Source organism: Rhinopithecus bieti, unplaced genomic scaffold (genome assembly GCF_001698545.2).
Source record: "Rhinopithecus bieti isolate Rb0 unplaced genomic scaffold, ASM169854v2 scaffold_31787, whole genome shotgun sequence".
NCBI classification, from domain to species: Eukaryota; Metazoa; Chordata; class Mammalia; order Primates; family Cercopithecidae; genus Rhinopithecus; species Rhinopithecus bieti.
The window spans coordinates 4,894,964-4,917,446 of record NW_016814655.1 but is presented as its reverse complement, the minus strand read 5'-3'; the positions used below and the strand labels follow the sequence as shown (position 1 = coordinate 4,917,446).

Below are 22,483 nucleotides of genomic sequence, written 5' to 3'. Positions count from 1 at the left end.
CAGGCGTGGTGGCGGGCGCCTGTAATACCCGCTACGCAGGGGGTTTAGGCAGGGGAATGGCGCAAAACCGGGAGGCGGAGCTTGCAGTGAGGCGAGATCCCGCCACTGCACTCCAGTCTGGGTGACAGAGCAAGATTCCGTCTCAAAAAAAAAAAAAAAAAAAAAAAATTAGCCATTGTGGTGACACGTGCTTGTGGTCCCAGCTACTCAGGAGGCTGCGGTGGGAGGATTGCACGTAAGCCTGGAAGGTACAGGCAGCAGTGAATGGTGATTGCACCATTGCAGTTCAGCCTGGATGACAGAGTGAAACGCTGTCTCAAAAAAAAAACCAAAAAACAAAAACAGGCCAGGCACAGTGGCTCACGCCTGTAGTCCCAGCACTTTGGGAGGCCGAGGCAGTTGGATCACGTGAGGTCAGGAGTTCGAGACCACCTGACCAACATGGTGAAACCTCGTCTCTACTAAACATACAAAAAGTAGCTGGACATGGTGGTGGGCACCTGTAATCCCAGCTACACGGGAGGCTGAGGCAGGAGAATCACTTGAACCTGGGAGGCAGAGGTTGCAGTGAGCTGAGATCACACCATTGCACTCCAGCCTGGGCAACAAGAGCAAAACTCCGTCTCAAAACAAAACAAAACAAAGAAAGTACACGTAACTGTACAGCTTGATGAGTTTTCACAAACCACATACACCCATGTAACCAGTACCTAAACTGAGAAACAGACCAGTTCTCTAGAAACCTCAGTTATGTCTCCTTTTGGTCAATACTCTTACCCTCTCCTGACTTCCAACAACATCGTTGTTTTTTTTCTTTTGTTTGATTTCACTGCATAGTTAGGTCCTTAGCACTGTGTGCCTGAACTCATTGCTAATAGCTTAAGTAGGTCCCCATCCCCACTCTTCTCACCTGAACTGTTCTCCATCTGCCTGTGACTGCCAGATCAAGGTAGCAGCATGGTGTGGTGGTTTAAGAGTATGGCCTCCTGACCCAGACAGCCTGCATTCATACTGGCTCTGCCAGTTACTGCCTCCTTGGGCTACATATACATCCATTTGCTTAGCTATAAAGCAGGGATAATAGTAACCTCATGAAGTTATCAAGAAGTGAGTTAATATCTGTAAAACACTTAGAATGTGCCTGGTATGCAGTAAGTACTATATGTTTTACCTGCAATCATTATCATTATTCAGTCTTTAAAAACTTTATATGGATCAAGATGGGTACCTTGGTCTTTTTTTGTTTGTTTGTTTGTTTGTTTCTCAATGACAGTAAAGACCCTACTTAACAGCAAAACTGTATTAGGAAATGTCTTGCTTGCCCTGAATCAGATGTGCAGCCTCATCTGACATGATGACACTTGGAGGCATTATCTTACACGGAAAATCAGTAATGTTGGTACAAATAAAATTACTTCGTTTTGTACATCATATTATATAGCTGAAAACATTCAGTTCAGGTGTGGCTCTTTGGTTTTTTGTAGTTGATTTATGTAGTTGCCTGTGAAGTCTTATGCAAATCAAACCCTAGTCCAAGTCCAGTAGAGCACATGCAGTTTAGTGGGACCTTGTAGTAAATCCCTTAATAAGGTGAAGAATCTTTTTATAGTGTGATAATTGCCCCTTATTGTAAATATTTTATAAGATTGGGTGTAGGTCTATTAGGTTTTCTCAGAGCAGATCACTCAGCTGCTGCTGCAGAGCACCTCCTTTGTGACTCGTAGGTGTTACTCTACCCCTGTGTGGTTACACGCTACAAGAGTTACATGTATACATACTGTACAGAACGTGTGTTGTTTATGTTTGATGTGTACACAGATATACCTGCCTACATACATAGCGTTGTAATTCTGTTTGATGGTCTTGCCTCACTTGTGCTGTCCACCTTAAACTTAGTGAGTTTATGGGGAGCACTCCACCCACCCATTTGCATGTGAGAACATGCTTAGCCGTGTAATCAAGCAAGTGGACTGTTTAGACCTGCTTTTCCAGATCTAGGTAACATCCACAGCCCTACAACCCAGCCTTGGAAATAGCATCAAGGCAGTGGGAGGCGAATGAAAGGGGAATGATGAGGCTCTGGTGGGTGTGGGGGTGGGGGTGGAGATGCCCACACCCAGCCATGGAGCTGTAGGAGGCAGCCTTGGAAGCCTGCTCTGAAGCATGACTCAGATGGCTTCTATAACAGCGCTGACCTGCTGGCAGACAGCTAGCTACCCTCTGGTAGGTTTGCGCAGAGGTGGAAGCTGAGCTGGAGAGAAAAAGAAGTAGAAATGGGAGAGATCTGAGAATGAAGAGCACCCAGAGGCAGTGAAGGCTTCCAGATGTGGCTCTATAGATATAGATAGATTAGGGTGATTTAGTTAGGATTCTTCTAGTTATAAGAAAATGGAGGTCGGGCGCAGTGGCTCAAGCCTGTAATCCCAGCACTTTGGGAGGCTGAGACGGGCAGATCACGAGGTCAGGAGATCGAGACCATCCTGGCGAACACGGTGAAACCCCGTCTCTACCAAAAAAATACAAAAAACTAGCCGGGCGAGGTGGCGGGCGCCTGTAGTCCCAGCTACTAGGGAGGCTGAGGCAGGAGAATGGCGTAAACCCGGGAGGCGGAGCTTGCAGTGAGCTGAGATCTGGCCACTGCACTCCAGCCCGGGAGACAGAGCGAGACTCCATCTCAAAAAAAAAAAAAAAGAAAATGGGCCGGGCACGCTGGCTCATGCCTGTAATCCCAGCACTTTGGGAGGCCGAAGCAGGCGGATCACGAGGTCAGGAGTTTGAGACCAGCCTGACCAACATGGAGAAGCCCTGTCTCTACTAAAAATACAAAAATTAGCCAGGAGTGGTGGCGTGCGCCTGTAATCCCAGCTACTCAGGAGGCTGAGTCAGGAGAATGGAGAATCACTTGAACTCGGGAGGCGGAGGTTGCACTACCGCATTCCAGCTTGAGCAACAGAGCGAGACTCTGTCTCAAAAGAAAAAAAAAAAAATTAGCTGGGTGTGGTGGTATGCACTTGTGGTCTCAGCTACTTGGGGGACTGAGTTGGGATGATCATTTGAGCTCAGGAGGTGAAGGCTGCAGTTAGCTGTGATCATGCCACTGCACTCAGCGTGGGTGATAGAGCAAGACCCTGCCTAAAAAAAAAAAAGAAAAGAAAATGGCAGAAACCCAACTCAAACTACCTTAAACAATGAGAGGGCCAGGCGGGGTGGCTCACACCTGTAATCCCAATACTTTGGGAGGCTGAGGCAGTGAGGCAGACAGATTGCTTGAGCCCAGGAGTTTGAGACCAGCCTGGGCAACATGGCGAAACCACACAGGCGTAGAGTAAAAAAACTGAAAAATTAGCCAGGGATGGTGTCATGTATCTGTAGTCCCAGCTATTCAGGAGGCTGAGGTAGGAGGATTACTTGAGCCAGGGAGGTCGAGGCTGTGGTGAGCCATGATCGCACAACTGCACTCTACCCTGGACGACAGAGCAAGACCCTGTCTCAAAAATAAACGAAAAACAAAAAAAAACCAGTAACAGACTTTATTGGCTCAGGTGACTGGGACAACAGGGGTTTCAGGTGTGGCTTTATCTGTATGTTCAAACGGGGTCCTCTGGGCTATGATGATAGCTATGACTCTCTGTATGTTGATCTTGTTCTGCAGACTCTCCCCATGTGCCACCATTGGGGAGATGAGCACCATCATTCCTAGTTTCAGTTTCTCTCAGTTTGCAGTCCCCGCAGGCACAGGGCTTTGTGCTTTTAACTTTGGTGTTTTTTGTTTTTTCTTTACTGATTTTTTTTTTTTTTTTTTTTTTTTTTTGAGATAGTCTTGTTCTGTTGCCCAGGCATGACACAGTCCCGGCTCACTGCACCTCCGCCTCCCGAGTTCAAGCAGTTCTCCTGCCTCAGCCTCCCAAGTAGCTGGGACCACAGGTGTGCACCAACATGCCTGGCTAATTTTTGTAGTTTTAGTAGAGATACTAAAACTTCACCATGTTGGCCAGGCTGGTCTCGAACTCCTGACTTCAGGTGATCCACCCGCCATGGCCTCCCAAAGTGTTGGGATTACAGGTGTGAGCCCCCACAACTGGCCTGTCTTTTTATTGATTTTTTGAGACAGGGTTCTTGCTTTGTCACCCAGGCTAGAGGCTAGAGTACAGTGGCACCTTTTTAGTTCACTGCAGCCTCCAATTTCTGGGCTCAAGTGATCTTCCCATTTCAGCCTCCTGAGTAGCTACGACTATAGGTGCACACCACCACACTCAGCTAATTTTTAAATTTTTGTAGAGACAGGGTCTCACTGTTGCCCAGGTTTTGGTCTTAAACTCCTGGGCTCAAGTGCTCTACCCACTTTGGTCACCCAAAGTGCTAGGATTACACATGTGAGCCACTGCGCCCAACCAAGGCTTTAAACTTTGGACATTTCTACATCAATTCTGGGGTAGGACACAGATTAGTTCTGTCTGGGCCATGTGACCACCTTGGTTGGTGGCAGTGGACCACCAGGATTTACGTTGAAAGTCTTCCCTCTGCTCTTCACTTCCAAGCACATGGAGTGGGAGGGAAGTCCTCTAAAGCAAAGGCTAACCACCAGCAGAATAGCACGGCTTTGCATAGGCAAAATCAGTAGCTGCCACAGAACTGTAGGGACTTCTCTTACCTCAGTAATCATCGTGTGCAGTTAACACTTGGAAGTCAGATTATTAGAGGAGGTGTCGATGGAGCGGGCACCTTCTGTTCTGTCTTGTATGTGTTGGGATAGTTTTGACTGCAAGTAATAGAACACCCTGACTAGAGTGGCCTAACAATAAGGGAACTTACCTTACATGGCAAGCCATCTGGAGGAGGGGCAGTTCCAGGGTTGACTGGCATCTGTTCAGCGATATTGTCAAGGACCTGAGTTGTTCTTAACTTCTCTGCCTTCCTTAGCACTTGGCTTGTCTTTTTAAACTGGTTTCCTCATATTCCAGAGATGGCTGCCATAATCCTAGCATCCTGATCACCCTTGACAGAGTCTACAGGCAGTAAGAGAGACATTTCTGTTCTGTGTCCTTTAAAGATGAACCAAAACCTCCACAGAACCGCCCTCGTTGGTGTCCCCTTTGCATCTCATTGGCTAGTGTTAGGTCAAGGATGATATTGGCTGGGAATGGGCCTGGCTCCCAGAAGGGAATGGCCAGGAAAACGAGAAAAACAAAATTGGGGTTCTGTTAGTAAGGAGGGGAGTGCCCATCGGGTGGGCAAAACACTCCCACCTAAGAAGCCCCAGCCCTGCCTGGAATCAGAGGAACCTTGCATATTGATCAGGACACTCGGCCTGGGAAAAGAATGTTCCAGTCATGAGGACAGGATGGCTGTCATTTCACCTGCTATGGCAGATTTACAAACAAATCTAGCCTGTGGCATGAGTCGTTTGGAAAGTTTTGCAATAAATGTATCAGTAACTTCACCAGTAGACACTTCCATGTCTGTCTGTCCTACTTTGCAGCCAGTTTTTCTTACTTCCCTGTTCCCCTTTCATTTTACGATCAGCTTATTCTTCTCAGATTGCCAGTGACTGTTCCCCTGCCCCCCATCCTCTGGGTTTCATTAGAAAGAAACCATTCCCCAACTCAACAGGGCTTGATTTCTGAACTGTGCTTTAGAATTCTGCTGGAGAGGCTGTCTGCTCTCAGTTCTACCATTGGTAGGCCTTAACCACAAATTCCAAGGCAATTTCATTTGCGTTTTTAGGAAAAACATATCTCCCCAACCTTGTAACTGACACTGGAAATTGAAGTGCCTTCGCTTGCTGCTGTTTAATGGCAACCTCATGACATGTGCTCAGTTGGCTCAATTTGTGAGTCCATCGAGTTGGCTCGATTTGTGAGTGGCTCGATTGCTGAGTGCTGGGATGGCACTGCATGAGTAGGGATCTCTCCCAGGCCATCAGAGCTCATGGCTGATCCAACCCTGTGGTACTGACGGACTCTAATGCTAACAGAGATTTTTGTTTTCACATTTTCTTTCCTTTCCCCTGTTTATAAAAGAAATACTTGCTCATTATAAAATTGAAACTTAGAAATCTAAAATCTGACACAGCAGGTGAAAGTCCTTCATAATTCATTCCCTCACAGAGAAAACTTTGGTGTTCCTCTTTCCAGGTTTTGTTTGCCATGCATATGTCTGGACAGAATTCTCAGTATTTTGACCAGGCACAGTGGCTCACACCTGTAATCCCAGCACTTTGGGAGGCTGAGATGGGTGGATCACTTGAGGTCAGGAGTTCGAGACCAACCTGGCCAACGTGATGAAACCCCATCTGTACTAAAAAATACAAAAATTAGCCGGGTATGGTGGCTCATGCCTGTAGTCCCAGCTACTTGGGAGGCTGAGGCACAAGAATTGCTTGAACCTGGGAGGCGGAGGTTGCAGTGAGCTGGGAGCACGCCACTGCATTCCAGCATGGGTGATATAGAGCAAGACTCAGTCTCAAAGAAAAGAACTTGCAGTATTTTGTAAAAATGGACTATGCTTTTCATACTGTATTTCACCTTGCTTTTTTAACTTACTATCATTTGGACATCTTTCCATGTCAGGATGTTCTTTTTAACGCGACTCTTTTTTTTTTTTTTTTTTTTTTGAGGCGGAGTCTCGCTCTGTCGCCCGGGCTGGAGTGCAGTGGCCGGATCTCAGCTCACTGCAAGCTCCACCTCCCGGGTTTACGCCATTCTCCTGCCTCAGCCTCCCGAGTAGCTGGGACTACAGGCGCCCGCCACCTCGCCCGGCTAGTTTTTTTTGTATTTTAGTAGAGACGGGGTTTCACCGTGTTCGCCAGGATGGTCTCGATCTCCTGACCTTGTGATCCGCCCGTCTCGGCCTCCCAAAGTGCTGGGATTACAGGCTTGAGCCACCGCGCCCGGCCAACGCGACTCTTTTTTAATGCCTACGTACACTGTACTTTATTTAACTAGTCTTCTATTGTTAGACATTTGGGTCATTTCTAATTTTTTCCTTTCACAAAGCTGCAGTGAGCATCCTCGTCTATGTCCATCTTTGTATTCTTACCAAAGTATTTCTTCAGGATAAATTCCTTTAAGTGGGATCACTTAGCCAGGTGTGGAGAAATTAACCTTTACATGTTAATAACCATTGCTAAAGGATTTTTAAAGTGAGGAGGAATTAGATGAATGAATATGTTATTAAAATAATACTGTTGGGACCATTCAGTAAATGTTATCGTTATTTTCTTTTTTTTTTTTTGAGACGGAGTCTCGCTGTCACCCAGGCTGGAGTACAGTGGCCGGATCTCAGCTCACTGCAAGCTCCGCCTCCCAGGTTCACGCCATTCTCCTGCCTCAGCCTCCCGAGTAGCTGGAACTACAGGCGCCGGCCACCACGCCCGGCTAGTTTTTCACCGTGTTCGCCAGGATGGTCTCGATCTCCTGACCTCATGATCCGCCCATCTCGGCCTCCCAAAGTTCTGGGATTACAGGCTTGAGCTACCGCGCCCGGCCCTGTTATCGTTATTTTCAACAAACAATAGAAGGATCATTATATAAAAGTGGTTGTTTTTGTTTGTGTGTTTTGTTTGAGACAGAGTCTGGCTCTGTCGCCCAGGCTGGAGTGCAGTGGTGTGATCTTGGCTCACTGCAAGCTCCACCTCCTCAGGTTCAAGTGATTCTCCTGCCTCAGCCTCCTGAGTAGCTGAGATTACAGGCGTGAGCCACCGCACTGAGCCTAGTGTTTTTATAGCAACAAAATACTTTACTGAGTCCTTGAGAATAGGTCCCCCTTCTTAGTTAGGTTCCTTGGCCAGAGAGATTGGTTCATACACACTATGTGGCAGACATTTGGGGTTAGGAAAGATCAGCAAGCTTTTTTTTTTTTTTTTTTTTTTTAAGATGGGATCTCACTCTGTTGCTCAGACCGGAGTCCAGTGGTGTGATCACGGCTCACTGTAGCCTTGACTGGCTGAGCTCAGTTGATCCTCCTACCTCAGCTTCCCAAGTAGCTGGGACTACAGGTGCATGCCACCACACCCAGCTAATTTTTATATTTTTTGTGGAGACAGGATTTCGCCAGGTTGCCCAGGCTGGTCTTGAACTCCTGTGCTCAAGTGATCTGCCTGTGTTGGCCTCCCAAAGTGGAGAGATTATAGGTGTGACCCATTGCGCCCGGCTAGCAAACCTTCCTTATACAGTGTGTTGCACAGTTTAGAGTTCCAGGAATCCATCCATCATGCTCTTCCTGTCTCTGAAGTTGGAAGTGCTGAGGGACACAGCCTGCCTCTGTAAGTCAGAGAGATTTTTCCAGATATTGACAGCAAGTCATGTTTTACATAAGGAACCTCAAGGCACTATAGAGTTTTCTTGGGGTTTTCCTCCTCTTGCCTTCCCAAAAGTTAACAGATGTGATTCAGTCTTTTCCTGTTGAGGCCCTTTTTTAAAACTTGCTTTTCTATGCCAGGCGTGGTGGCTCACGCCTGTAATCCCAGCACTTTGGGAGGCCAAGGCGGGTGGATCACGAGGTCAAGAGATTGAGACCATCCTGGCCAACATGGTGAAACCCCATCTCTACTAAAAATATAAAAATTAGCTGGGTGTGGTGGCGTGCACCTGAGTCCCAGCTGTCAGGAGGCTGAGGGAGGAGAATTGCTTGAACCTGGGAGTCAGACGTTGCAGTGAGCCAGGATCATGCCACTACACTCCAGCCTGGGCAACAGAGCGAGACTCCATTTCACACACACACACACACACACACACACACACACACACACACAAACAACAACAACAAAAATTTGCTTTTCTATAGTTAAAAGTAAATGAAACAGTAGGTATTGGCCGGGTGTGGTGGCTCACGCCTATAATCCCAGCACTTTGGGAGGCTGAAGCAGGTGGATCACTTGAAGCCAGGAGTTCAAGACCAGGCTGGGCAACATGGTGAAACCTCATCTCTACTGAAAATACAAAAATTAGCTGAGCATGATGGTGCATATCTGTAATCCCAGCTACTCGGGAAGCTGAGGCATGAGAATTGCTTGAACGTAGGAGGCAGAGGTTGCAGTGAGCTGAGATCGCACCATTGCACTCTAGCCTGGGCGACAGAGTGAGACTCCATTTCAAAAAAACAAAACAGTAGATAATGAGCACCAGACTATCTTCAGTACTTAGCTTCTCTCATTTAACCTATGCGGTGGATAGCCTGGTGAGGAACATACTGGTTGATATTACCCCTTTTCAGATGAGGTGATAGGGAGGTGATGGACCCTGGAGAACTTCCTGCAGCTGCTGAGTGGCAAGAGCAAGCCTTCAGGGACAGCCTAACCAGCCTGCTCTGCGTGCTCCAGCCTCTCAGCCGCCAAGGGTCCATTTTAGATGAAGAGAGAGGATTTGGGGAAAAGGAACTTTTTCATCAGTTATATTTATTTTATTTAAGTGCCTGCTACATACCAGAGGCTCTGTCAAATGCTAGGTAAGCTATGTGGAACAAACTTTCCACTGCCTTTAGCTCGTAGAGACAGACATTGAAAAAATAAGCAAATAAATATTTGATTCCATAAGATCACTAAAAGGGAAAAATGAGGTACTGAAAGAAGGCTTATGTAGCTGGAGGGAGGCGAGGGAGAGGCAAGGGCTCAGGAAAAGCTAGAGGCCTGGCAGGGATAGGAAAGTGCTGGGCTTGAGACAAGTAATGGTGCATTTGCCTCAATAGAGTCTTGATTCTAAGGGTAATGGAAAGCTATGAAAGCATGTTAAGGGCTGGGTGTGGTGGCTTATACGTGTACTCCCAGATACTTGGGAGGCCGAGTGGGGAGGATAGATTGAGTCCAGGAGGTTGAGGCTACAGTGAGCCAGGATCATGCTACTGCACTCCAGCCTAGGCAACACAGCAAGACCCTGCCTCAAAAAACGAATAAAGAAAAAATGAAAGCATGTTAAGGAGGAAGGTGAAATGGCCAGTTTGGGGAGTGAAGTCCTTTTTTTTTCCTTAAATTAAGATGTACTTGGATTTGAAGTATTTGAGACTCTAGCTGCATTTTGACAGTGACTCTTACATGGAAGGGACAGGGGCTGCTGCAGCAGTTGGAGCGCAGGGTCCCTCAGGGTCGTGGATACTTCTCAGCTCTGCCATTCCAGTCCCTGGGTCTTAAACTCAGCAGAATCCTGCCTCAAGCCTGCTGTATCCTGAGGCTCTTCAGCCTAAGAAAGGGACTCTGTGTCTTGGGGGTGTTAGCAGCCTCGGTATTGCTGTGCTCAGCAGCACACCACAGGGCTCTCTTCTCAGATCCAAGAGGAAGATCAGGCTTTGCCTCCTCTTCCCTGCCCTGCAGATGAGTGAAGGAAGTCAGGAAGGTTGAGTGAGGAGCTCACAGTACTTCCCCAGGTAAGATGTTACTAGGCTGCAGGCAGCTTCTCATCTACAGCTCATCTGACTTTCTTCTCTCATGTCCCAAATGTATGTGGTCTTAATATATTTTCCCCAGGTAAAGCTTTCTGGAAAGAGGTGCTCCATCATCACCAATGAGAGCTGTCAAGCTGTCTCTCTCTTTTTTGGAGACAGAGTCTCACTCTGTCACCCAAGCTGTAGTGCAGTGGTGCGATCTCGGCTTACTGCAGCCTCCACCTCCTAGGTTCATACTGTTCTCATGCCTCAGACTCCTGAGTAGCTGGGATTACAGGTGTGCACCACCACACTCGGCTAATTTTTGTATTTTCAGTAGAGATGGGGTTTTGCCATGTTGGCCACGCTGGTCTCCAACTCTTGGGGTCAGTGATCCACCTGCCTTGGCCTTCCAAAGTACTGGGGTTACAAGCATTAGCCATTGCGCCCAGCCTCAAGCTCTCGTTTCCTGGTTTTGCTAAGCTGCCTGTTGCCCCAGTCAGTTAACTAAAGCCAAATGGAGCCGCCTGGTTATATTCATATCATTTTTCTCCCTCATGCTCTTTTTAATTTTCCTCACATTTTCTTTGCCTCAACCTGATTCATCCTCTTCTGGTTGCTGTGGATCTGTGAAATATTTTCATTTTTATCTGTTAGTAATACTGACCAAATATAAGACAAAACAACCCCTGATTTCTCTGCACTTTCCCAAGATTTTAGATTAATAGTTGAAAGATTGTGTTCCTGCTGCACTGAAGAAAAACAGGTCAGTCCCTCAGAAATGAGCGTGTGCCCTAAAATTTAAGTGATTTAGCCAATATATAAATCTGGGTATTTTTAGAGAAAACTTAAACCCTGAAAACAGAGGTTGGCAGGTACATCCTGCAGGCCAAATCCTGATAACCACCTGTTTTTATAAGTAAAATTATATTGGAACATAGCCATACCCATCATGGATTACCTGGGCTTCTTTTGTGCCACAGCAGTGGAGTTGAGTAGTTGTAACAAGAATGATATGGCCCTCAAAGCCTGAAATATTTTATCTCTGGCCGATCACTGCAAAAGTCAGCCAACAACTGACTTAGAGAATGTTTTCCACTTCTGAATAACAACTCAGGTGGAGAGGTAGCCATCTCCGTGAGATTTCAGAGGCCCTGAGAAATGAGTTGCCTTAGCTGGGTCCTGTGCTCTGGCCTATGGTAGAGGAATCAATTACAGTACCTAGAGAGTTTGTTGGGGTTGGGGGGTATGCATTTCCTGCTGTGTTGCTGAAAGATTTTCTTTTGCAAATTCCTTTAGCTTCCATGGGTCTGTATCCATTGGAGAACTACATTAAATGCCGTGAAACTCTTAGTAGAAAGAGTCTATTTATTGTTTTTGAGACGGAGTCTCGCTCTGTTGCCCAGGCTGGAGTGCAGTGGCATGATCTCGGCTCCCTGCAATTCTCCTACCTCAGCCTCCTGAGTAGCTGGGACTACAGGTACCCACCACCTAGCCCGGCTAATTCTTTTTGTATTTTTAGTAGAGACAGGGTTTCACTGTGTTAGCCAGGATGGTCTCAATCTCCTGACCTCATGATCCACCTGCCTTGGCCTCCCGAAGTGCTGGGATTACAGGCGTGAGCCACCGCGCCTGGCCAAAAAAGTCTATTTGATGCAGGTATTCAGCTAGGATAATTCACCCTCAGACTAGGTCTTTCATCTCTGGACCCCTGTGGAGTTTTAATTGGTTGACTCTTTCAGCCGAGTGTGGCCCTTTTGTCGCCAGCACCTGCAATTCAGGGATGCTTTCTGCAGGGGGCAGTGAAGCCTACTGGCAAGCAGACAGATCCGTTGGAGAGTTAGGACAGTAGACCTAGCATCTCTGCAGGAGGTAAAGCATTTTGATGACTGGAAACTGCTCATGATAGAGTGTTCAGTGAAGAGGGCTGGAGAAGAACATGGCTAAGAGCAGGAATCCAAGTGGCAGGTTGCCTGGTTTCAAATCCTAGTTGGGCCATGTGGGACCAAAATTGGACATCTCCAACAGTCGGTTACTTCATCTGTGAAACACAGGTAATAGTAATGTCTACTTCATAATATAGGTAGTGTTCCTAATGCACAGCCTGGCATTATACCTAGAAACAATCAATATTATTTATGGCTGGGTGTAGTGGCTCACGCCTGTAACCCCAGTACTTTGGGAGGCTGAGATGGGTGGATCACCTGAGGTCAGGAGTTTGAGACCAGCTTGAAACCCCGTCTCTAGTAAAAGTACAAAAATTAGGTTGGGCGCAGTGGCTCATGCCTATAATCCCAGCACTTTGGGAGGCCAAGGTGGGCGACTCACAGGGTCAGGAGTTCAAGACCAGCCTGGCCAACATAGTGAAACCCCATCTCTACTAAAAAATACAAAAAATAACCCAGGCATGGTGGCGGGCCCCTGTAGTCCCAGCTACTGGGGAGGCTGAGGCAGGGAGGATCACTTGAACCCATTGAAAGGCGGAGGTTGCAGTGAGCCGAGATTTTGTGCCACTGCCACTTCCAGCCTTGGGTACAGAGCAACTATTCGCTCTCAAAAAAAAAAAAAAAAAAAAATTATGTGCTGATTTTAAGAGCATATTGCCAAAATATTCCAAAAAAAAAAAGGAAACAGGCTTTTTTCTTTCTTTCTTTTTTTTTTGAGACAGTCTCGCTCTGTCGCCTAGGCTGGAGTGCAGTGGCGTGATCTCGGCACACTGCAACCTCTGCCTCTTGGGTTCATGCCATTCTCCTGCCTCAGCCTCCCTAGTAACTGGGATTAAAGGCTCTCGCCACCACCCCCGGCTAATTTTTTGTATTTTTAGTAGAGACAGGGTTTCTCCGTGTTGGTCAGGATGGTCTCCATCTCCTGACCTTGTGATCCGTCTGCCTCAGCCTCCCAAAGTGCTGGGATTACAGGCGTGAGCCTGGCCAAAACCTGTCAAGAAAAAAAAAGGCCAGGGCAGTGGTTCATGCCTATAATCCCAGCACTTTGGGAGCCCGAGGTGGATGGGTCACTTGAGGTCAGGAGTTCGAGACCAGCCTGGCCAACATGGTGAAACCCTGTCGCTACTAAAAATACAAAAATTAGCTACGCGTGGTGGCAGGCACCTATAATCCCACCCACTCGGGAGGCCGATGTAGGAGAATTGCTTGAACCCGGGAGGCACAGGTTGCAGTGAGCCGAGATGGCATGGGCAACAGAGCAAGACTTCATCTCAAAAAAAAAAAAAAAAATTCAGTCATAGTTACCTTTTTTTTTCTTTTCTTTTCTGATAATAAAACCCATGCTCTATGCAAAAACAAATGTCAAAATGGCAAGAAAGTACAAAAAGGAAAATAGGAATGACATATAACTCCATCACCCTAAGATGGCCTTTGATGAATATTTTCACATGTGTCTGCCAGTGATCTATGTGGGCGTGTACATATTGTTAACAGAATTGAAATCCAACTGTATAAAGTGTTGCAATCTGTTTTTTTCTCTTTCTTTCTTTCTTTCTTTTTTGAGACAGGGTCTCACTCTGTCACCTAGGCTGGAGTGTAGTGGCACAATCTTGGTTCTGTAATCTTGGGATTACAGGCTTGAGCCACCATGCCTGGCCACATGACTGAATTTTTAAAAGAACTTCTCAGAAACTGGGGACAGTGAGTCCTGAGAAGCAATCTAGGCCACAAGTGCAGGTGTGGTCAGGTTACCACTTTAAGGTATGCTCTCTGGTACTGAGGAGAATGTGTTTATTGGAACAGCTTTGGATGAGATACAGTGATCTGCTTTCTTACTCAGTTTCTTCATAGCTCTCAGTGGAAAATGAATGGCGCCCCTAAGCCAGACACGGTACTGCTTGGACTTCCCTGGGAGTGGGTCTCCACCACCAGGCCTGTCTTCTTGCCTTGCTGGGGAGACATGAGGACAAGCTTGTTGTTTGGGTTCTTTCTAGGACTCAAGGACCAGGAGAACAGAATGGCCCTGCCTCGAGAGTTCTGATGAGGTTCAAGCAGCATTTCTGACTCCTCACAGAGCCCTCTCTCCGGACAGATGAGAGTTGGAGCTTGAGCCAGGGGAGGAAGAGGAAAGGGAGGGAATTCAAGTGCTTTTAAAGAGGGATTGCAGCACACCTAGGCAGTGGATTGTTGCTTTGCTGACATGCAGCAGGTAGACTCTGAAACAGCAGTGGGGGTCCTTCTCTGCCTTGTCCTGCTTGGCCCAGTGGAAGCTGCATACCTGGGGCACTGTGCCGGGCCAGGGAACGCATCTCCAGGAGAGGCTGCAGCCCAGTATCTCCTAGCCCCAGGCCTAGCTCCAGCAGCCTGTGTTTGACTTTGAAGATTTAGGGAGAACAGGACACTGTCAACCTCCTGGGCCAACTGGGCATGTCTAGGGCCTCCTGTATTGAGTACCGTGGTGACCTGAACACAGGAAAACCTTTGTCCTTTGCTTCTCTTCACTGGGTTACTCACATCACACATTCATTGTCTTCTGTCCTTGGCTGGTACACTTTTATTCCCCCAAACAAATATAACGTTATTGTTTTCCTAATTACAAAAAGGACATTAAAAAATTCCAGGCAACACTGAAAACATGAAGAAACCATGTCGCACAACAGAACAATGGGCAGAGTGGAGTTTCATTTTTACTTAAAAAAAAGAAAAAAGTTTGACTTTGATTATACATGCTCAAAAGAAAGTCTTAAAGATTGCATATCAGATGTTCACAGCAAATGTTAATAGCTGAGAAATGAGACTGATGGGAAGAGATTTTCATGTTTTACTTTATACATTTCTTTGTTGACTTTCTTATAATAAGCCTATGTTACTTTGTAACTTAAATATATGTTGAAAACAAAAATAAACATGCTTCTGAGACAGCCATTTTCATTTGGTTATCATCCTTCTAGATATGTCTCTATACATAAAATAGGCATTTTTACTAAGTACTGTATATATTAACATGCTTTCTTCACACAGCATCATGTCATAGAAGTCTTTCTAGCTAAGTAACTATAGCTCAGCTGGGCACAGTGGCTCACGCCTGTAATCCCAGTATTTTGGGAGGCCAAGGCAGGCGGATCACCTGAGGACAGGAGTTCGAGACCAGCCTGGCCAACGTGGTGAAACCCTGTCTCTACTAAAAATACAAAAATTAGCTGGGTGAGTTGGCGGGCGCCTGTAATCCCAGCTACTCGGAAGACTGAGGCAGGAGAATCACTTGAACCCGGGAGGCGGAGGTTGCAGTGAGCCAAGATTGCACCATTGTACTCCAGCCTGGGCGAGAAGAGTGAAACTGTCTCAAAAAATATATATATATGTATATATATATGTGTGTGTGTGTGTGTGTGTCTCCATAGCAGTGCTTGTAATGGTTGTATGGCATTTCATTGTATGCTACTAACATAACAGGCCCCTCTAGGATAAATAGAGCCCTCTGGATGAACTTGCAGATAGTTTCCAGTTTTCCCTATTTTAAACAACACTATAAGGTGGTTGTCCATATATGAACATCTTGGCAACTGCATCCAGTTATCTCAGGATCAATTTCTAAAGTGGGATTGTGGTCACAAGGTCCACAGATTTTACAGTTTGGCACATATGCCCAGCTGTCCTCCTTAAAGGTGATTCCACTAGGCAGGATGGCCCCTGCCATGGCCGCTACTGTGTTCTCACCTGTAGTCATGGCCATTTGGCAGTACAGGCACTGAAGAAGCACTGTGTAGTCTTTCAGTCCGTAAAACAAGACACAGTACTCTTCCCACTTTTGGTAGCTTTAAGGCAGGCCGTATTCCAACATTAAGGAAGTTCTTTGAGGCTGGAGGCCCATAGGCTACTCAGACTCTGTGGCTCGCGGAAAGCCCTGCAGTACCTGAGTTCACCCTCACAACTCAGTCCCTTCTCCATCTCTCCAAGCAGGAAGAAATGTCCTGGAAGAGTCTGACCTGAACACCAAAAGGGTTCACTAATGATTTATTGCTACCTCTTCCTATAATCAAATCACCCAAAATCGGTTATCTGTAACCCCCTTCCTGTGTCTGATTGGTAGGGAAACTTTGAAATTTGGGCAGGTACATAGACAGCTGAGGGGCTGGTCTTTACACAGATACTCAGAGGTAAGTTCCTGCCTCATGGCCTGTCTCTGACCCAACAGCCCCTTTTGGGTGCCACATTCAACAAGGGACTTAAACCAGTCACAGTGTATCCAGAGAATGGTGGCTTTCAAACTGGCAAAACCTTTCAAAACTGTCCATCTGTGAGGAATGGCTATAAAAGTGAGGTAACTGAAAACATTCTAGTTTGAAGACGAAAAGACTTTGAGATGGAATATGTAGGGAGTCGAACTATAACCTACAACAGGAATTCAAAAATAGTTGAGGTCTTACCATATGGAAAAGGGATTTGACTTTTTGTTACTCAGAATAGAGAGCTAGAAAGCTGTTAACTCTTCATTGGGATGTAGAAGAATTTCCTAATGTGGATAGGCGCTGGGAGGCAGTAAACTCACCATCCCTGAAGTTTTTCTAGTAGTCTGGGCAGTTGCTGGCCCAGGCGCTTGTAGAGGGGATTTAAGCGCTGGGTGTGGAATTGGTGATTTGGGAATCTAGACTGCCAAACCCAGAGACCATTTATTTGCTTACTTACTTATCTACTTACTTACTTACTTACTTACTTATTTATTTATTGAGACGAAGTCTTGCTCTGTCGCCCAGGCTGGAGTGCAGTGGCACAATCTCGACTCACTGCAACCTCCGTCTCCCAGATTCAAGCGATTCTCTTGCCTCAGCCTCCTGAGTAGCTGGGGCTACAGGCACATGCCACCACGCCAGGCTAATTTTTGTATTTTTTAGTAGAGACGGCGTTTCACCATGTTGACCAGGCTGGTCTCGAACTCCTGACTTCGTGATCCGCCTGCCTCAGCCTCCCAAAGGAGACCATTTATTAATGCTGAGTTTTTTTGTTTTTTTTGTTTGTTTGTTTTCTAATTGGTATTTTTGTGACCCTTTCTTCTGTGCTCCAGTCTGGTTTCTTGCTAACAAGTCCTTCCTCCTTCGTCTTCTCTATGCTTCCCAGGTGCTCCACGTCTGACCCAGCTGGGTGACTTCTGAGAACATCCATAAGTACTATAGCTGTGCTTCTTGGTGTAAACTAAGGCAGGAAGAAGGGAGTTGGTTTCCTAAGCTGAAAATTAGAATCATGGCTCCTCGAAGAAATCATCTGCTCTTCTATGTGGGTGGATTCTATGTCTGTGTCTCAGTTCTACTGGATCCTTCTGTCTTCATTCCTTTTTGTGTAAATAGTGGCCGTGTTTTCCAGTGGTCAAATCTTTCAAATGAATAGCAACTGCTTAATTTGTACAGTATTTTCAGTACACAAGGCAATTTTTACATATTTTGTTTTCTTAGATTCTTAAAAAAACCCTTCAAGGTATACAGTAGATCATCACATCATGTTTTGGTAGGTGAAAAAATAGATGCAGAGAAGTCAAGTGGCTTCTTCAAGGTTACCCAGTAAGAAAATTGTATCAGAGAGTAAAGCTAAGAGAGGAGACTCTTAACTACAGGATCTGATTTTGTCTTGAACAGGAGGGTATACATAATACATTTTGGGTGACTGTTTGCACCCATGACTTGGTAGAAGAAAAATAGTTAGTGCTGGCCAGGCGCGGTGGCTCAAACCTGTAATCCCAGCACTTTGGGAGGCCGAGACGGGCGGATCACGAGGTCAGGAGATCGAGACCATCCTGGCTAACCCGGTGAAACCCCGTCTCTACTAAAAAAAAAAATACAAAAAACTAGCCGGGCGAGGTGGCGGGCGCCTGTAGTCCCAGCTACTCGGGAGGCTGAGGCAGGAGAATGGCGTAAACCCGGGAGGCGGAGCTTGCAGTGAGCTGAGATCCGGCCACTGCACTCCAGCCTGGGCGACAGAGCTAGACTCCATCTCAAAAAAAAAAAGAAAAATAGTTAGTGCTAATAAGTAACGCTTTCACCTTACACTAAGATGGCCAGTGACTGAGCTAAAGAGAAGTTAGTGTTTCATTAATTTATCTTTTTTTGGGTTGCTGGGGATGAGGCCAATCAAAATTCTCTCTGGGTTAAAAGTTGATGTTTAAGCAGGCCAGGCATGGTGGCTTACGCCTGTAATCCCAGCACTTTGGGAGGCTGAGGTGGGCGGATCACTTGAGCCCAGGATTTCAAGACCAGCTGGGGCAACATGCCAAAACCCGGTCTCTATTTAAAAAAAAAAAAAAAAACAAATCCAGCCAACCAACAAACAAAAAAGTAGCGAGGCATGGTAGTGCACACCTGAAATTCTAGCTATTTGGGGACTGAGGCAGGAGAATCATTTGAACCTGTCTCAGAGCTTGCAGTGAGCCAAGACTGCCCCACTGCAGTCTAGCCTGGGTGACAGAGTGAGACTCTGTTTCAAAAAAACAAAAAAACAAAAAAAAAATTGATGGCTTAAAACCCAGTTTCTGTGTGTCTAGAGTTTGGGCACAGCTTATCTCTAGGTCCTTTACTCAGGGCCTTGCAAGGCTACAATTAAGGTGTTTACCAGGCTGCGTTCTTTTATTTTCTTTTTTTCCATGTTCATATTACAGGCTGCATTCTTATTTGAGGCTCCCCTGGGGAAGAATATGCCTCCAAGTTCCCTCAGGTTGTTGACAGAATTCCTTTCCTTGCAACTTTAGGATTCAAGGCAGCTTGCTGCTTCAAAGCAGCAATGGAGGAAGCGTCTGACCTTTGTGTAGAGGCACAGTTCCCTTTTAAAGGGCTTTTACCTGTTTCAGTCAAGTCCACCCAGGAGAATCTCCTTTTTTTTTTTTTGAGATGGAGTTTCATTCTTGTTGCCCAGGCTGGAGTGCCGTGGCATGATCTTGGCTCTTTGCATCCTCTGCCTCCGATTCAAGCCATTCTCCTGCCTCAGCCTCCCGAGTAGCTAGGATTACAGGCACCAGCCACTACGCCCAGATAATTTTTTGTTTGTTTTTAGTAGAGACAAGGTTTCACATGTTGATCAGGCTGATCTTGAACTCCTGACCTCAGGTGATCCGTCCGCCTCGGCCTCCCAAAGTGCTGGGATTACAGGTGTGAGCTGCGACTGGCCTCTCCCCGTTTTTTTTTTTTTTTTTGTTTGTTTGTTTTGTTTTGGTTTGGTTTTGAGACAGAGTCTCACCCCAGTGCCCAGGCCGGAGTGCAGTGGCGCCATCTTGGCTCACTGCAACCTCTGCCACCTGGGTTCAAACAATTCTCCTGCCTCAACCTCCTGAGTAGCTGGGATAACAGGCGCCTGCCACTGCACCCGGCTACTTTTTGCTACTTTTTGTGTTTTTAGTACAGATGGGGTTTCACTATCTTGGTCAGGCTGGTCTTAAACTCCTGACCTCCTGATCCACCCTCCTTGGCCTCCCAAAGTGCTGGGATTACAGATGTGAGCCACCATGCCCAGCCTTTTTTTTTTTTTTTTTTTTAGTGGTGAAAAGATATTACATATATTTAGAATTAGCCAGCTAGACTCAGTTTAGATGATCCCAGTTTTGTTGGCAACATCCAAAGCATCGTAATCAGGAACCAGCTGAACATATGCCTTCTTCTCTCCATCAGGCTGAATCAGGATGTTGACCTTAGCCACATCAGGGTCATAGAGCTTCTTCACAGCCTGTTAGAGATGATGCTTGTTGGCTTTAACATCCACAATGAACACAAGTGTGTTGTTGTCTTCTGTCTTCCTCATGGCAGACTCAGTGGTCAGTGGAAACTTGATGATAGCATACTGGTCAAGCTTGTTCTCCGGGGGGTGGTCTTCTGAGGGTACTTGGGCTGCCTTCGGAATCGCAGTGTCTTGCGACACCGGAAGGTAGGTGATGTGAGATCTTCTCTTTTTTTGTGACTGTGGACACCTTTCAACACTGCCTTCTTGGCCTTCAAAGCCTTTGCTTTGGCTTCAGCTTTAGGAGAAGCAGGAGCTTCCTTCTTTGCTTTCGGCGCCATCTTGTGAAAAAGGCCTCCCTTTTAATTAACACAAAATCATTTACTTTGGCCTCACAGCCATTAGAATGGCTAATACCAAAAAAAAAAAAAAAAAACAGAAAATAGTATGTTAGCAAGCATGTGAAGAAATTGGCACCCTTGTACACTGTTGATAGGAATGTAAAATGGTGCAGCTGCTGTGGAAAATGGTCTGGTGGTTCTTCAGAAAGTTCAAAATGGAATTACTGTATGATCCAGCAATCTCACCTCTGGGTATGTATCCAAAAGAATTGAAAGCAGGGACTTGAACAGATATTTGTGCACCAGTTTTCCTAGCATCCAAAAAGTGGAAGTAACTCAAGTGTCCATCGACAGATGAATGGGTAAACAAAGTATGGTATATACATGTAATGGAATATTAGTCAGCCTTAATAAAAGGAAGGAAATTCTGCCACATGCTACATGCTACCAGATGATGGTATGAACCATGGATGAACCCAGAAGACATTATGGCAAGTGAAATAAGCCAGACACAAAACAAATATTGTATGATTCCACTTATATAAGGTACTTAGAGTAGTTAGGTTGATAGAGACGGAAGGCAGAATGGTGGTTTCCAGGGGTTGGATGCAGTGGAATGGGGAGTTATTGTTTACTGGGTATAGAGTTTCAGTTGGGGAAGATGAAAAAAGTCCTGGAAATGGAAGGTTGTTATGGTTGCACAACAATATGAATGTACTTAATGCCACTTAAAAATGGTTAAAATGGCGAATTTTATGTTGATGTATTTTACTACAACTTAAAACTGAAAAAAAAATTAATAAAGTGATTTGGGACGTTAATTTACATCTTTAAAATATCTTTACTTTTGCCGTATTCTTTTAGCAAGAAGCATGTTATAGGTCTCGCCTACACTTAGGGGAGAGTATTAGACAGGGCTTGAGTACCAAGGGGATGGGGACCATGGGGTCACCTTAGAGTCTGCCTGCCACATTTCCTAAAACTCAGAAACAAAATAAAACAAGTGAAATTCACAGCATACCAAATTGGTGTCATAACAATACACAGATACCTTTTTTTTTTTTTGAGACGGAGTCTCGCTCTGTCGCCCAGGCTGAAGTGTAGTGGCGCGATCTCCGCTCACTGCAAGCTCCGCCGCCTCCCAGGTTCACGCCATTCTCCTGCCTCAGCCTCCTGAGAAGCTGGGACTACAGGCGCCCGCCATCACGCCCGGCTATTTTTTTTTTTGTATTTTTAGTAGACATGGGGTTTCACTGTGTTTGCCAGGATGGTCTCAATCTCCTGACCTCGTGATCCGCCCACCTCGGCCTCCCAAAGTGCTGGAATTACAGGTGTGAGCCACCGCGCCCAGCCAACAATACACAGATATCTTAAAATACAGTAATTTGGCTGTATATCCCTAATATATACACAAAGACAGAAAAAACTGTTTTCAGTAATCATGTTGTTAATAAAAATATTGATATTATTCTGAAACTAGTATATGGATATAATAGGATAAAGCAAATAAGTAATTATGTTAGAAAGCAAGATGTTCAGCATAAGATTAGAAAGATACAAATATATGGCCAGGCGTTGTGGCTCACATCTGTAGTGCCAACTATTTGAGAGGCTAAGACAGGAAGATTGCTTGAGCCCAGGAATTTGAGCTATGATTGTGCCACTACACTGTAGCCTGCATGACACAGTGAGACCTTGTCTCTAAAACAATAATAAAGTAAATAAAAGATACAAATATAAAATCAAATAAGTTAAAATGTTATATTCTTAAATTTGGATTCTAATTAGCAAGATGAACAAAAGATGTTTTCTCTTTCTTTAAAAAAAAAGTATTTTATCTTTGTCACTAAAAAAGCCTTGAAACAGGCTGGGCACAGTGGCTCACACCTGTAATCCCAGCACTTTGGGAGGTCGAGGCGGGCAGATCATGAGGTCAGGAGTTCAAGACCAGCCAGGCCAATATGGTGAAACCCTGTCTGTACTAAAAATACAAAAACTTAGCCAGGCGTGGTGTCATGCGCCTGTAGTCCTAGCTACTCAGAAGGCTGAGGCAGGGGAATTGCTTGAACCTGGGAGGCGGAGGTTGCAGTGAGCTGAGATCATGCCACTGCACTCCAGCCTGGGCAACAAAGCAAGACTCTGTCTCCAAAA

General features: G+C 45.8%; 1 protein-coding gene and 1 pseudogene across 1 annotated transcript in view; one reads left to right on the top strand and one right to left on the bottom strand.

The window, feature by feature from the left end:
• The window catches only part of SUFU (SUFU negative regulator of hedgehog signaling), a 135,180-nt gene that overhangs the window by 52,105 nt on the left and 60,592 nt on the right, over positions 1-22,483 (top strand).
• Positions 19,826-21,389, bottom strand: LOC108515091 (60S ribosomal protein L23a pseudogene; annotated as a pseudogene).